The sequence below is a fragment of the Delphinus delphis genome, chromosome 2 (assembly GCF_949987515.2).
Source record: "Delphinus delphis chromosome 2, mDelDel1.2, whole genome shotgun sequence".
NCBI classification, from domain to species: domain Eukaryota; kingdom Metazoa; phylum Chordata; class Mammalia; order Artiodactyla; family Delphinidae; genus Delphinus; species Delphinus delphis.
In genome coordinates this window covers 155,184,898-155,197,600 of record NC_082684.1, presented here as the reverse complement: position 1 = coordinate 155,197,600, position 12,703 = coordinate 155,184,898, and the positions used below count along the sequence as shown (strand labels likewise).

At 44.6% G+C, this 12,703-nt stretch overlaps 1 pseudogene; it reads left to right on the top strand.

The window, feature by feature from the left end:
* Nucleotides 1-330: 330 nt before the first annotated feature.
* Nucleotides 331-1,421, top strand: LOC132418966 (diacylglycerol kinase zeta-like; annotated as a pseudogene).
* The last annotated feature ends 11,282 nt before the right edge of the window (nt 1,422-12,703 follow it).

Below are 12,703 nucleotides of genomic sequence, written 5' to 3'. Positions count from 1 at the left end.
GCAGAGCACAGGCTCCGGACGCGCAGGCTCAGCGGCCATGGCTCACAGGCCCAGCCGCTCTGCGACATGCGGGATCTTCCCGGACCGGGGCACGAACCCGTGTCCCCTGCATCGGCAGGCGGACTCTCAACCACTGCGCCACCAGGGAAGCCCCTAATAGTTGGGTTTTAATTATCTTTCTATTTACTGGGCTCTGCACATCCCAAACCAAGTGAGGATGTGTATGCTTATTCTTTGCCCAGGTGGGGTCTTTCAGAAGAATTCGGTGCTTCAGACCTGAAACTGCAGGGCGTCGCTGTCCTGAACACACGCGGGTACGGCACAGGCACCATGACTGGGGCCACCCCGGGGGTCCCCACGACTCCGAGCCCTAGTGGCAGGAGGATGGCCGCAGCGAGGTCAATGGCTTCACCAGGGGGTCCCGGGCAGCCCCATAGGTGCGGGCACGCAAGGTTGACGCGGTGCCACGAGGCAGCGGTCGTCACGGCCAAGGCCATCCGGGTGCAGGTGGATGGGACGCCCCGCCAGCTCGCAGCCTAACACGCTCTCAGCTTCCTGTGCAGCCCGGCCACCCTGCAGAGCGAAGCTGCCAGTGCCCGGGCAGCTGCGAAGGGATCCAGGCGAGCAGCCAGCACGCACAGCCACGACGCCAGCTTTACAAGGTGTCGCCCAAGGAGGCCTCCGTGCCACTGGGCAAGGTGGTGGTCCTGGGTGACAGTGACCTAGAGCATCTGCCAGGCCTATATCAAGAGGCTCCAGCAGGAGCCCAGAGGGGCGGGAGTCACATCCCTGATGTGCCTGAACTCGCCCCCAGGTGGGGCTTCCTGGAGACCACCACTGTCAGCCGCTTCTACACGACCGACCCAGGCCAGAACCCCTCAACTATGTGACTGAGATCGCATGCAGTGAAATTTATATGCTGGACCCAGAGCTGCTGGGGCCATCGCCCGGCCTGACCTCCCACGTCCCCTCTCCCCATCTCACCTTGCTCCCGTGCCTCGGTCACTGCCAGGGACGCCGCACCTCTGCAGGGGAGCTGCATGAGGCTGCCGAGAGGAAGGACTTCTGTAAGATCCAGACGCTGCCCCAGGCTGTGGGGACCACCAGTTCCTGCACCCCGTGGTCAGTACCGGCAGCGGGGAAAGGGTCTGCTATGTTCTGGACCACCGCCGCCCCCCGCACCCCTCCTTGATGCTGTGGAGGAAGACAGGGAGACCTGTCTGCACCAGCTGGCGGCCCTGGACTCCTGCACCACCTGCCACTACATCCTGGAGATGGGAACCTTCGTTATGAAGACAGAGTAGGAGGGCCACATGCCCCCGGCAGGCTGAGAAGTCTCAGGACGCCAAGCTGGCCGCCTACCTAGAAATGGGCAGTGTGACCTGATGATCCAGTCAGAGGACCAGGAGATGGCTGTGTAGCTGTGAGGCCAACACTCGGCAGTAGGGGGGACCAGCCAGATGATGACCACCCCATCCTGGCCCGCCTTACTGCCAATGTGCCAGCTGGAGAGCTACAAGGGGACCCCTTTCCCAGGAAAGGAGCCGCCCAGACCTAGGGCTGGACTCAGGACCTAGAGGGTCTCACCTGTCCCCCTGAGGCCCCAGCGTGACCCACAGGCTCACAGGGGAACAGGAAACTGAAGGGGGCTATGGACTTCTGAATACGGAGAGTGTGTAAAAAGGAACAAATTTGTATATGGGATTTCTTGAGATTTCGTAATGAATAAAAAATTAACTGGATGGGTTACTTATTGCCACCATAATGACAAATTAGATATGGGAACTAAGGTATATGTCAACTTCATTTTTTTTAAATTGACAAAGTAATTAGTTATGTATCAAATATAAAGGTCACAGAATAAATGTACTCATTTCTAGTCAGTATCTGGGATGTAGAGAATTAATTAGAAAAAGATGTCAACCAACTCCCACACGTTAAAAGACACAGAGCTCATCTGTCACCTTTCCCAACATCCCCCATTCCAGCCATAATTATTACAACAGTGGTGAGCTTGTAATTCTTCCATTTCGCTTTTTGACATTGTGATCTTATTGTTATTTCTTTTCCTCTGAGTTGTTTCAGCAAATGTTGGCAAGAGAGATTCTGTACCTAATTAAGACACAATCATCTTATTTCAATTTCATTGACAAAACGTGTTGGACAAGATTAGCTATCTCACGATTAGAAGTATTTAAAGGTGTGGCTGGTGTGACCCATGGTTCCATAGCTTTGCTACCTCATATATAAACACATCCTAAAAGACAATCTTAATCCCAGGAAAGAAACATTTCCAGCACCATCTAGAACAGCACTGTCCAAAAGAAATACAATGTGAAACTTATATGCAATTTAAAATTTTCTAATTTAGGAATAATAATACCTCTCTTAGCTGCCTCTGAAGTGGTCATCAATTAAACAGTGGTAATGAAATTGTCATTATATAAAGACTACCTATTATTATTACCAATTCAACTTAAGTCTCAACCGACATTTATTATCTATTGTGTTGCAAGCATTCTTAGGGACTTTTGTGTCCATCATCCTTCCCTTTATCCCAAACTATCCCCCAATCCAGCATAATATCTCCTCTCCCATAAACTCATCTACGTCAGCCTGGCGTTTTCCTCACCATCCCAAGAACTGCTTACCTTCACCAATGCTTTCCAAATGCTGGTACATTGGTGAGTACCAGGCTGTGAAAAAGTTTTCACAGGTCCAAGTCAAAATAATAATAGTAATAATAATAGTCACAGCCATGTAGATTTTCTTCATAAAGCCAAATCGGTTAAAATCTAAATAATTTCTGAGATTGTCCGTCCTTTTTTTTTTTTTTTTTTGCTAAAGTGTCTCCTTTTTTTTAAACGAAAGGATGATGGTAGTGGTGGTGATTATGAAGATGACAGGCTTTTTTTGTTGTTGTTTTTCTTAATGCCCTTTTTGGACAAAAATGTGTTAAATGGCATTGTTTATCCCCACCATTTAAAAAACTATCATATTAGATCCATGAAGTCCACATTCCATGCCTCCACCCCTTCAGGTGACAGTGAGTTGAGGAGAGGGTCCTATCTTACTATTGTTTAGCCAGATTCCCTGCGGAAGACCCTTCATTGGCTACTGACTGTTGTTGGGTTAATATCAAAATCCTGAAAACACTCATGCGAGCAGCTTCTTATCTGGTTTCTGTCTCCGTTGGCTGCTTCAGCCTTGCTGGTCACCCGCCCTGCCCCACGTCCCCACCCAAGGTCTAGGTACGAAGACCTTTCTTTTTTTCCATCAAAACTCAGAACTCCTTTCTCTTCAGTGCTCTCTGCCTGGAATACCCTCTCCTTGCCCACTCCCTTCATTCCTCCCCCTCCCCCGGGGCCAGCGCTCACCAGCCTTCAGGGCTGGCTGAAATGGCCCACCTCCACCTCCCAAGAACTCTCTGCGGTCCTCCCAAGAGATCTTTTTCCTACTTCACAGAGCGGAAGTGTTGCCACCCACAGGAGAAGGTAAATGGATTTCCCAAAGGTAGAGCCAGAACTGGGTCCAAAACCTAGGTTTCCTGGTAACAAAATAGAGAGGTCTTGACAGATCCTCTATACCCCAATGAGGTCTTGATATTGGTGGAGTGGGGTGAGGTAGGGTGTAATGTGGGAAAATAAGGGGGGAGGGATTGAAATGGAAGGGCCCAAGAGAGAGGGCTCCTGCCTCAACTCAAAACCCAGCCCCATCAGGAGACAAGGTCATTAACAATTCTGTGTTACCCTTGGTGGGTTAAATGTAAATCGGGATAAATCCTTTGTACCCTTAAAAACAAACAAAAGAGAAGCCTTTCTGAAAGTGACATATGTCTCTTCTGTATACCTATTACAATGCCTGTAAAATGTCCATTTTTCTCATTCCCTCCACCTCTGCTTGCTGTAGAAGAAGCCCCCTTGCACAGCCACAAGGCTGACAGGCTCTGGGACAGTTAGCTGCGGGTCCCCTTCCCGCCAGCGGACCTGGGCCGGCTCACCTTTGTGTGACACCAGCAACGCCATCTCTGGGAGCTCCTCAGCCACTCTGTCAGCAGGTCCTTTGTTCAGACCCACTGCCTCTCAGGAATGGAGGCATCCATGGAGCTGGGACACTCAGGGGCCCCAGGGGCACCCTCTGGGGAAGCTGCCTAAAGAACACCTCCCACCCTCCTGGCTGTTTACAGCACTTACCTAAACGACGCTTAAGAGCCATTTTTCACACTGGATGTTTTGTGAGGACTCCCCCCAAGCAGTGTAAACTAAAGATCCCCAAACATGTTGCTTGGAGTTTGGAGCAATGTGGGTATTTGGTTCAGTAGTTCTGAGTCCTTTGCCACCAAAAAAGAAAAAAAAAAAAAAAATGGACCCTTGTAGACCTTTCAGACACTTCCCTATAAGAAATTATATAACAAAGTCCAGCCTATAGAAGAAAATCCCAAACAAAACTCCTGTCCCAGCTGCTGTTCAATTCTCTAATGGGGTTCATTCTGGAATGACCCTCAGGAGGGAAGTTGCTCAAGCAAGTGACATGACTCATTGGTTTATGAAAGCTGGGACAAACAAAAGGAAGCAAGTTCCTGGAGAAACAATAGGAAATATGAATGGTTTGTCTTCTGGAGAGCATGAGAACGGGGCCTCTTCTTGGCAGTCAGGGGAATCCTGCTGGATGGCAGGACATTGTATTCCCCGACTGGGTCCTCTGCAAGCACTCGGCATGACATCACACACCCTCCATGTCCTGTTCTACCCGGGGAGCCCCCTGCATTTCTTGACCTTTTGTCCAGTGAACCGCATGATGGGAACCACGAGAATGAGAAGGGGGAGAGCCAAAGAGATACCACTCTGACTGGATTCCTTTTCATGTAACCAGGGTTAAAGCAGAGAGAAATCTAACGCCGAAATAGCATCAGTGGGGCCACCCATTCCTTTACCTGTGCCATGACCATAAATGGCAACAAAATGGAGCAAGGATGAGAGGTTCATGGTTATCTTAGTGAATAGGAAAAAAAGGGGGGTGGAGGCTGTCAAAATAGGCCACTGGTTGAGTAATTACTCTACAGTATTTTTCTACTGGTAAAAATTGGGAATGTCAGCAGAGAATAAAGTACTTAGGACTTAGAGCTGGCCCTCCTTTGCCCACCTAGAAGAAGAGCCACATAGGGGTGATAAACTCTTTGAACTGTGTCTAAGTACCAGTACTGTTTACTTTGAGGAAGGAAACTGTCAGTTCTGTTTCTTCACAAATAGCCAACCACAATGTGCCTGATGGATTTGGGACTAGTGAAAGAGGGACCCGTCAAGTGTAGGAAACAAGGTTTATCTCAGGATTAGATTTAGGAAGACAAAGGTCATCAGGAGATGGCTGGGCAGGCATTGTTTGCTGTGAAACTCCAAGCATGGAGCTGTTTTCCTTGAGGGTTCCCCTCACATCCTGGGTGGGGATAGGAGGCAAGACCCTAAAGTACTCTTTCTATTAGTCACCATTTTTAAGAAAAGTAGATTTTCCCCCCACTCCAATAGTTTAGAGGGTGATTTCTTCCTCCTTCCCCAATACTATTCTCTCTTAACTGAGAGTAACACCAAACTTCCTGATCAGAGGGTTATTAATAATCAGTATGGGGAGAGTTCCGTTCCATCAAGGAATTCCACCTGAAATGTCTTGAATGTTGATAACTACTGGGGCAGGAAGCAGATTTTGAAAGTCTACCCTTTCTGTTTCTGAAAGCAAATGTAAAGTAAAGCATGTATGCCCAGGGATAAAACAAAGAAAACTCTCGTGGGCAAAGTCAAAATGTGTGTGGACTCGAGATCTGGGAAAGTTCTTTCCAGAGCGTTCCATGACACAAGCATATGCAATTTGAAAAATGAAGAGTTTCACTTAAGGTTAAACATACTTTGAGTCACTGGCAAGCGCTGCTACCAAAGGAAAAAAAAAAAACATCAGAATTCAAGGAAGAGGCCAAAATGGCCTTTATTTGCAAAACACTTTTTCTACTAGTCCATGAAGTAAATCTTACGCTCTCGAACGAATTCAGAGGCTTCAAAGTTGCTGACAAATTGACCAAGTATGTCTGCTGTAATGGCTTTTACTCTACTCTCAGAAAATGTTCAGACTTTGATAGTGTCATTTTTCTGAATACTACAGACTGGCCTGCTCCCACTTCATCTTGCCAGTAAGCAAGACAAACTAGTTTTGTTTTGTTTTGTTTTTTTAACAGATTTAAATATTCTGTTGGGAAACTTTATTAAGTCTTAGATCCATTTTGCTCGGCATTTCTTTTAACTTCTGCCCTCTTCTGCATTAAGATGAAAATCTCGTACCTTTCCTCCTAAAATAGCCAATACTCCCCTCTGTTGAGATTATGTCTTCAAGGTGGGAACCAGTTGTTCAACCCTCACAGCCAGTTTTGTAAAGGTTTATTTTCTGTTCTTTGTGCTATGAAAACAATATTTCCCCCACTCTTTTCAAATAAGAGATCATGGGCGAAGAGAAAATGCTTTTCCAAACCATCTCCCAATAGAATATTCCCATATAACAACCATTACCTACCCCACGACCCAATCCGAGTTGGGAAATCTTCCTTGGATTATTGCTTTTCCAAAAGCACCCACACTTGGTAACGACAATCTTTAGGGTTCTAACCATACCTAAATATTCGAATTCATGGTGGGTCACAAGGAAGCACAAATTGATTTTGGCGACAAACTGAGGGAGACTGAACAAAAGAACTGTAGTTTTTTTCTGTTGGGGTGTTTTATTTATATATTTTAATTATACCACGGAGATTCCCTAACTGGGCTCTTTGAATCCCAAAAATCTTAATGGGAATTTGATGAGTTCCAAGAGCTTCTTAGAAACAGTGGGTTTGCTTTTGAAGAAGACACACGATGTAATGCAAGCCATCCACCATGTTATTAAATAAATCAGTTTATTTCTTCTCGTCATTTGCTGTTCGCTCTCATTATGGCCCCTTCAATTTTATTTGCTTTGAATAATAAAAAAGAGGAAATGAAACATAACTTCCTGCAAACGAATTTTAGAAGCTTACACGAAGGCTTCCCTGGTGGCGCAGTGGTTGAGAGTCCATCTGCCGAGGCAGGGGACACAGGTTCTTGCCCCGGTTCAGGAAGCTCCCACGTGCCGCGGAGCGGCTGGGCCCGTGAGCCATGGCCGCTGGGCCTGCGCGTTCGGAGCCTTGCTCCACAACGGGAGAGGCCACAACAGTGAGAGGCCCGCGTACCACCAAAAAAAAAAATAAATAAAGCTTACAGGAGGTTTCGGCCACTTAGAGATCCTTGAACGAAGAATGGTCCTCTAGTCTCTGGGAACTTGATTCTGTAGGACAAAGTCTTGGAGGTAACACCACGGATGAGGTAAGAGAGGTAGGTGGTTCCCCAAGCCCTACCTCTGACCCAGGCTGTCAGATCCGATCACTCAGCTCTGGAGTTCCGGGAGGCAGAAAATGCTGCTTATTTAATTGGATAAACAAAATTCTTTCCAAAATCGAAACTAATTTAGATGTCATCTAAAGAGTGCTTCTAATACAACGGTGGGAAAACCTGTTCTGGGCCATTTAAGACACTGTGATGGGGGCTGGACTGGGACCAGCTCGCCTTCTTCATCTTAGTGCGTCCCCCACCCAGCTGGACCCGGGAACCCGATGTGTGCTCAAAGCTGGGGGCAGGAATGACTGACCCACTGCAGGCCTACGGACACACAGAGGATGAAAGAACAAGCCATCTGCCTGAAAGCTGAAAGTAAGAGAATCCCCACACAAGCTAGTGTGGGCAGGAATCAAGAGAATGCCCCTGGGCTAAGACAAGTCTTGCTTCCTTCAGGACTCCAAGTCTCCATCTAAAGGAGTTGTGGGGAGTCAGGTGAAAACCTCAGAACCCTCCATGCTCCCTGGGAAGACAGAGGAAGGACGTTTGAAATTTTGTTCTGAGTCCAGGAGTGTAAGTCTGACGACAAGCCTCCAGGTCTCACTAACTTCTGTCTCCGGGACTCAAACAAAAGACAGAACAGCAAAACTCCTGAGTCTCCCCTCCATTCAAGACGTATTCACAAGAGGAGAAAAAGACAGAAGAAGGTCAAGAGTTGAGGGTTTTGTATGTTTGGACATACAAGAAGGCAAAGGAAGTCGATACAATGTTGCACAGATCTGGACAGAACTTAGAGACAGTCTGTCCAACTCGCACAGACTATGTACCAGGTATGCTCTAAGGGAAGAGTGAAGGAGTGCCTTCTGGGGCTTCCAGCAGATTTTGAAGGATTTAAAGCATATATTTTATTCTCATAAACTGTTATATATTTTCCCTGTTGGGCCATTACTTCTCTTTCTGTGTCTGTCTATCTCTCTCTCTGTATGTTTTGAGAAACACACGCACCAAGAATACTGCTAAAACAGTGCCCACTGACCTGATTGAGGATATGTGTTTTGACACTTTAAAGTATTAAAACACTTTAATACTGGTTCATCTCTTTGGAGATATATTCCATAACTTTTCTCCCGAGGGTGGTGGTAACTCTAAAACATTACAACTACAAGAACCGTAATCTGCTGTGTGGATATCTCGTTTCTTTCTTCAGTCACTTCTGTATACAGGTTCCCTCCCGGTTCTGAATTGGGAATTCTGACTAAGGTAAATTCTAGAATTTAATCAATAAACGTAATTACATTTAGTCTTTAGTCGCTTGTATGCTATAGAGGAAGTATGATAAGGCAGTGAAAAACAAAACTCCGACGTTAGACCCTTTGGATTTGAATCCCCACTCCAAGAGCATGAATACTGTGTGACCTTGGGTGCCTTGCTTCTCCCTAAGCTGACAGATGGATAGCTAAACCTCCCTGGGGCTTAAAGACGATGGAGTGAGGATGTATGTTATAACCAGAAAGCACTCGGAAAAGGGCCTGGCATGCAGCAAGCACTGTAGAAGTGTTTGCTATTCTTATTTAATCTATTAGTGATGCCAAATTGCCAGGGAATTAACTAACTCTCCATCTAGAAGCCTAGTGATTCCGTTATTTTTTCAACCATCCTTTGCATAAATATGGGTGGGTACACACACGTGTATCCTTGTACGTATATATGGGCGCACGCATGCACACACATGAAGTTTTTTCTAAGTTTCAGACAACGTTAGGATACGTTGCCTAAGAGTAAGGATCAACTACTTAACCACAATAATATAATTACCCAGGAAATTCTATCATAATTCCATACTATCATCTATTAAAATATCTAATCCGTATTTAAATGTTCCCAATTACACCAAGAATTTTTTTTTATAGCTGTTATTTTCCAAACAGGATTCAGTCAGAGTCCAAGCATTGGATTTGGTTCTTATGATAACTGCTAAAGTCCCCTCCCTCCAAAAGTTTTCCTATACCTTCCCAAATAGAATTCCTTAACCAGAGAAATTAGGGAACCCCTGGCTCAGAACCATTTCTGTTGACTTATGCTGCTCTTCACACAGCTCAGAGGGACGTCGGTTGTGGTTTCCAACGGTTGTATTTCCATTAAATGAAACCTCGATGAGAACAGTAACCTCTGGAGACCGGTCACCACCCCTCTCCACGCTGAAGTTTCCTGGGAGCTTTATATTCCTTTGTGTCTTCAGCATACCTGCTCTCTTTGTTTCATTGTTATTTTAGCAATCTTTGCCAGCTCTTCCTTTTCTCTGCCCTTCTTACCATCAGGCCTGACACCCAGCATCTCGAAGGTGAGAACTGAACTCCTGCTACGTTGGCCTCTGTCTCATGTTCCCACACTGACTGCCAACCCTTCCAACAGAGAGCCAACGAGACAGGGACAGGAAGCTTTTACTTTGACTTGCAGATTATTCGAAGCTAGACAGTTAAGCTATCTGATGGCTTTATTCACTTCTCTGTCATTTGGCCTGTACTCTTTTTTTTTTTTTTTAGTTTTATTGAAGTACAGTTGATTTATGTTGTGTTAATTTCTTCTGTACAGCAAAGTGACTCAGTTATACACACACATATATATATATTCTTTTTAATAGTAAGTGGTGTGTTCTCCAAACTCTTCTGAGCCATTTTGAAAGCAAAGCTGGCATTTCCTCTTCCGACTGAAAATCTCCAGGAGCAAACTGGATGAGGCTTCCCAGAGGAAAGGGTTTGGTTTGCCCCTTCCCAGAGGGTCACCATGCTATCTATTGACACATTCCAAAGCCTCATAAAAGCTGTCAGAGACTACCCGAGAGAAACACCCATTAAGTATTATGGGTCTTGATCTTTACAGCTCCTAATAACTTTTCCCTTTGAGTTTTCCCAGAGCTCTGCACATAATTAAAACAAATAAACAAACCAACCTTATTTCTGCCTTGCCTATGAGTTTGCTGTGTGACCTCAGGAAAGTCACTTAACCTTTCTGGTCCATATTTTCTTCTTCTGTTAGGACCAAAAAAAAATAGTATGGACAGAGAAATCACTAAAGAATAAATTATCATAATAATTGAGTAGATTTTTAAAAAAATCTTTAATTCATCACTTCAAAAATATATCTAAAATCAGAGAAAACTTAGTTACTTCTAAATGACTAAGTTTTAAAAGACTGAATTTCCAAAACATAGTCACTCATCTAAGCATATAAAACTTTCCTTAAGAGTCAAAGATCACATGAAGGGCTTCTGTATTTTTGCCGAAAGCAAACCGAAATAAAGTAGGAGGAATTTGAAAGGGAAAGGGAATTTCTCTTTTAAATGTCCTGGAATCATCATTGTGTGGTCAAAGCAAATGTTTTCATGTGACTCTTATTTTTTGCATTAAGTATATCAATAACACTTAAGCTCTGATCCAAAAGTTTCCATCATTTTCCCAAAGGGACTTCGTTTTCTCAGGATGAATTTATATAAATTTTGTCCAATAGAAATATTACCAGCTAAGAGGTTTTTGTCCTGGGCTTCCAACATTGCAAAGCTCTGTCTCAGCTGAGTACCCATTTAGCCTCATTCTTCATAGCTCTTTGGCAAATGCTTTCTCACTGTTTTTTGTTTTTAGCGAAATATGAATACTTCACCTTAGTTCACAGAGATCTGCCACCCCTTCTTCTGTGCTCTTAGAGTTGCCATGAAATTCACAGTGTTATGAATTATTTTGAGAGTGTCACCATGTAGCGATTCTATCCTGATCTTACTTCATTCCTATGGGCGTTTCCTCCCCCATTTCCCAATGGTAGTCCTATTTCTACTGTTTGGGAAAAGCTCAGAGAATCTAAACAGACTCTAGGAGTCTAAAAATTTAAAAATATGCACAGGGTGTATCTTCTAAATAGAGAACTTGAAACCCTAAATTCTAAATGCCTAGCTTACTTCCATCTATTTTCAAAAGCAAAGAACAATATTTTATCTTGAAATTAAAGTTAACATAAATAACAATGTTTGGAGAAAACTTTATGCCAATGTCTAAAGCCAAAGGGAGAGGCTGGGTCCTTGCGGAGGCCTGAAAGAGAATTAGGGGAAAGTCAGAGATTTCCTGTCTTTGTAATGAGTTTACTAATTAAATCTTAATTGTAAACCAAGCTGAGCAAAATTTAAATGAACCTCTGGTGCCAGCAGCCAGGTTATTACGGTGGAATTGTTTATAAGGGCAGGAAAGTGACTTTCTAAACATCAGATTCCTGTGCGTTAGCCAAGACTCGGAGAAAGTTCCCAAGAGGGGAAACACGGAAAAAGGCAGGATAAGTGACTTGGGTCTTAAGATAATTAAAGGACACCGAGATGTCTCCAGTCCCCTGAACTCAGTCATTGCCGGGGGCCGCCATCTTTCTGTTTGGATGGACTGGAAGCGGCCACATCTGCAATAACCGATGTGTTTCCCCCCCATTTTACAGCCATTTCAGCAGTAACCTAACAGTGATGGAAATGGAAATTCCTTTACTTTGTAAACCCTGACTGTCCTATTGAAAAATAAGCCTTGCAAATACACAGAAGTCTAAGCACTGGAGAGAAACAAAGCTGCCATAATAAGAGAGTGAAAAAGAAAGTTGATTTTATTTTCTCCTGGTATGAGGGGAGAGAAATAAAAGGTAGGGTGTAAAATAAATCAAGAGTCTCGTGGCTATGTACGTGGTTCAGCATTATTTATTAGAAGATTGAGAAAGTGAATTATCCACATGCTCCTATCTTGCTTTGATTGTTTCCATTCACTCATTTAAAGTGAATTCACTCATTAAAGTGAATAAACTTCCTTATAGCCTTTCTTTTTTTTTTTTTTTTTTCGGTACGCGGGCCTCTCACTGTTGTGGCCTCTCCCGTTGCGGAGCACAGGCTCCGGACGCGCAGGCTCAGCGGCCATGGCTCACGGGCCTAGTTGCTCCGCGGCATGTGGGATCTTCCCGGATCGGGGCACGAACCCGCGACCCCTGCATCGGCAGGTGGCCTCTTAATCACTGCGCCACCAGGGAAGCCCTAGCCTTTCTTTTTAGAGGCAATTTTTACAGCCAGCTTTTCTTTTCCTTATAAATGTGGTTTGCCATTAAAACCCTCCATTTGTGAAAAAGAATATATGTATGTATAATTGAATCACTTTGCTGTACACTTGAAACTAATACAACATTGTAAATTAACTATATTTCAATTTTTAAAAATCCTCCATTTGCCTCATTTTCCACTGGAAATGGGCCTATGTGCTGAGTACCCAGCAAAGTACCCTCACAAACTAGTAGCACGTCACAGAGCA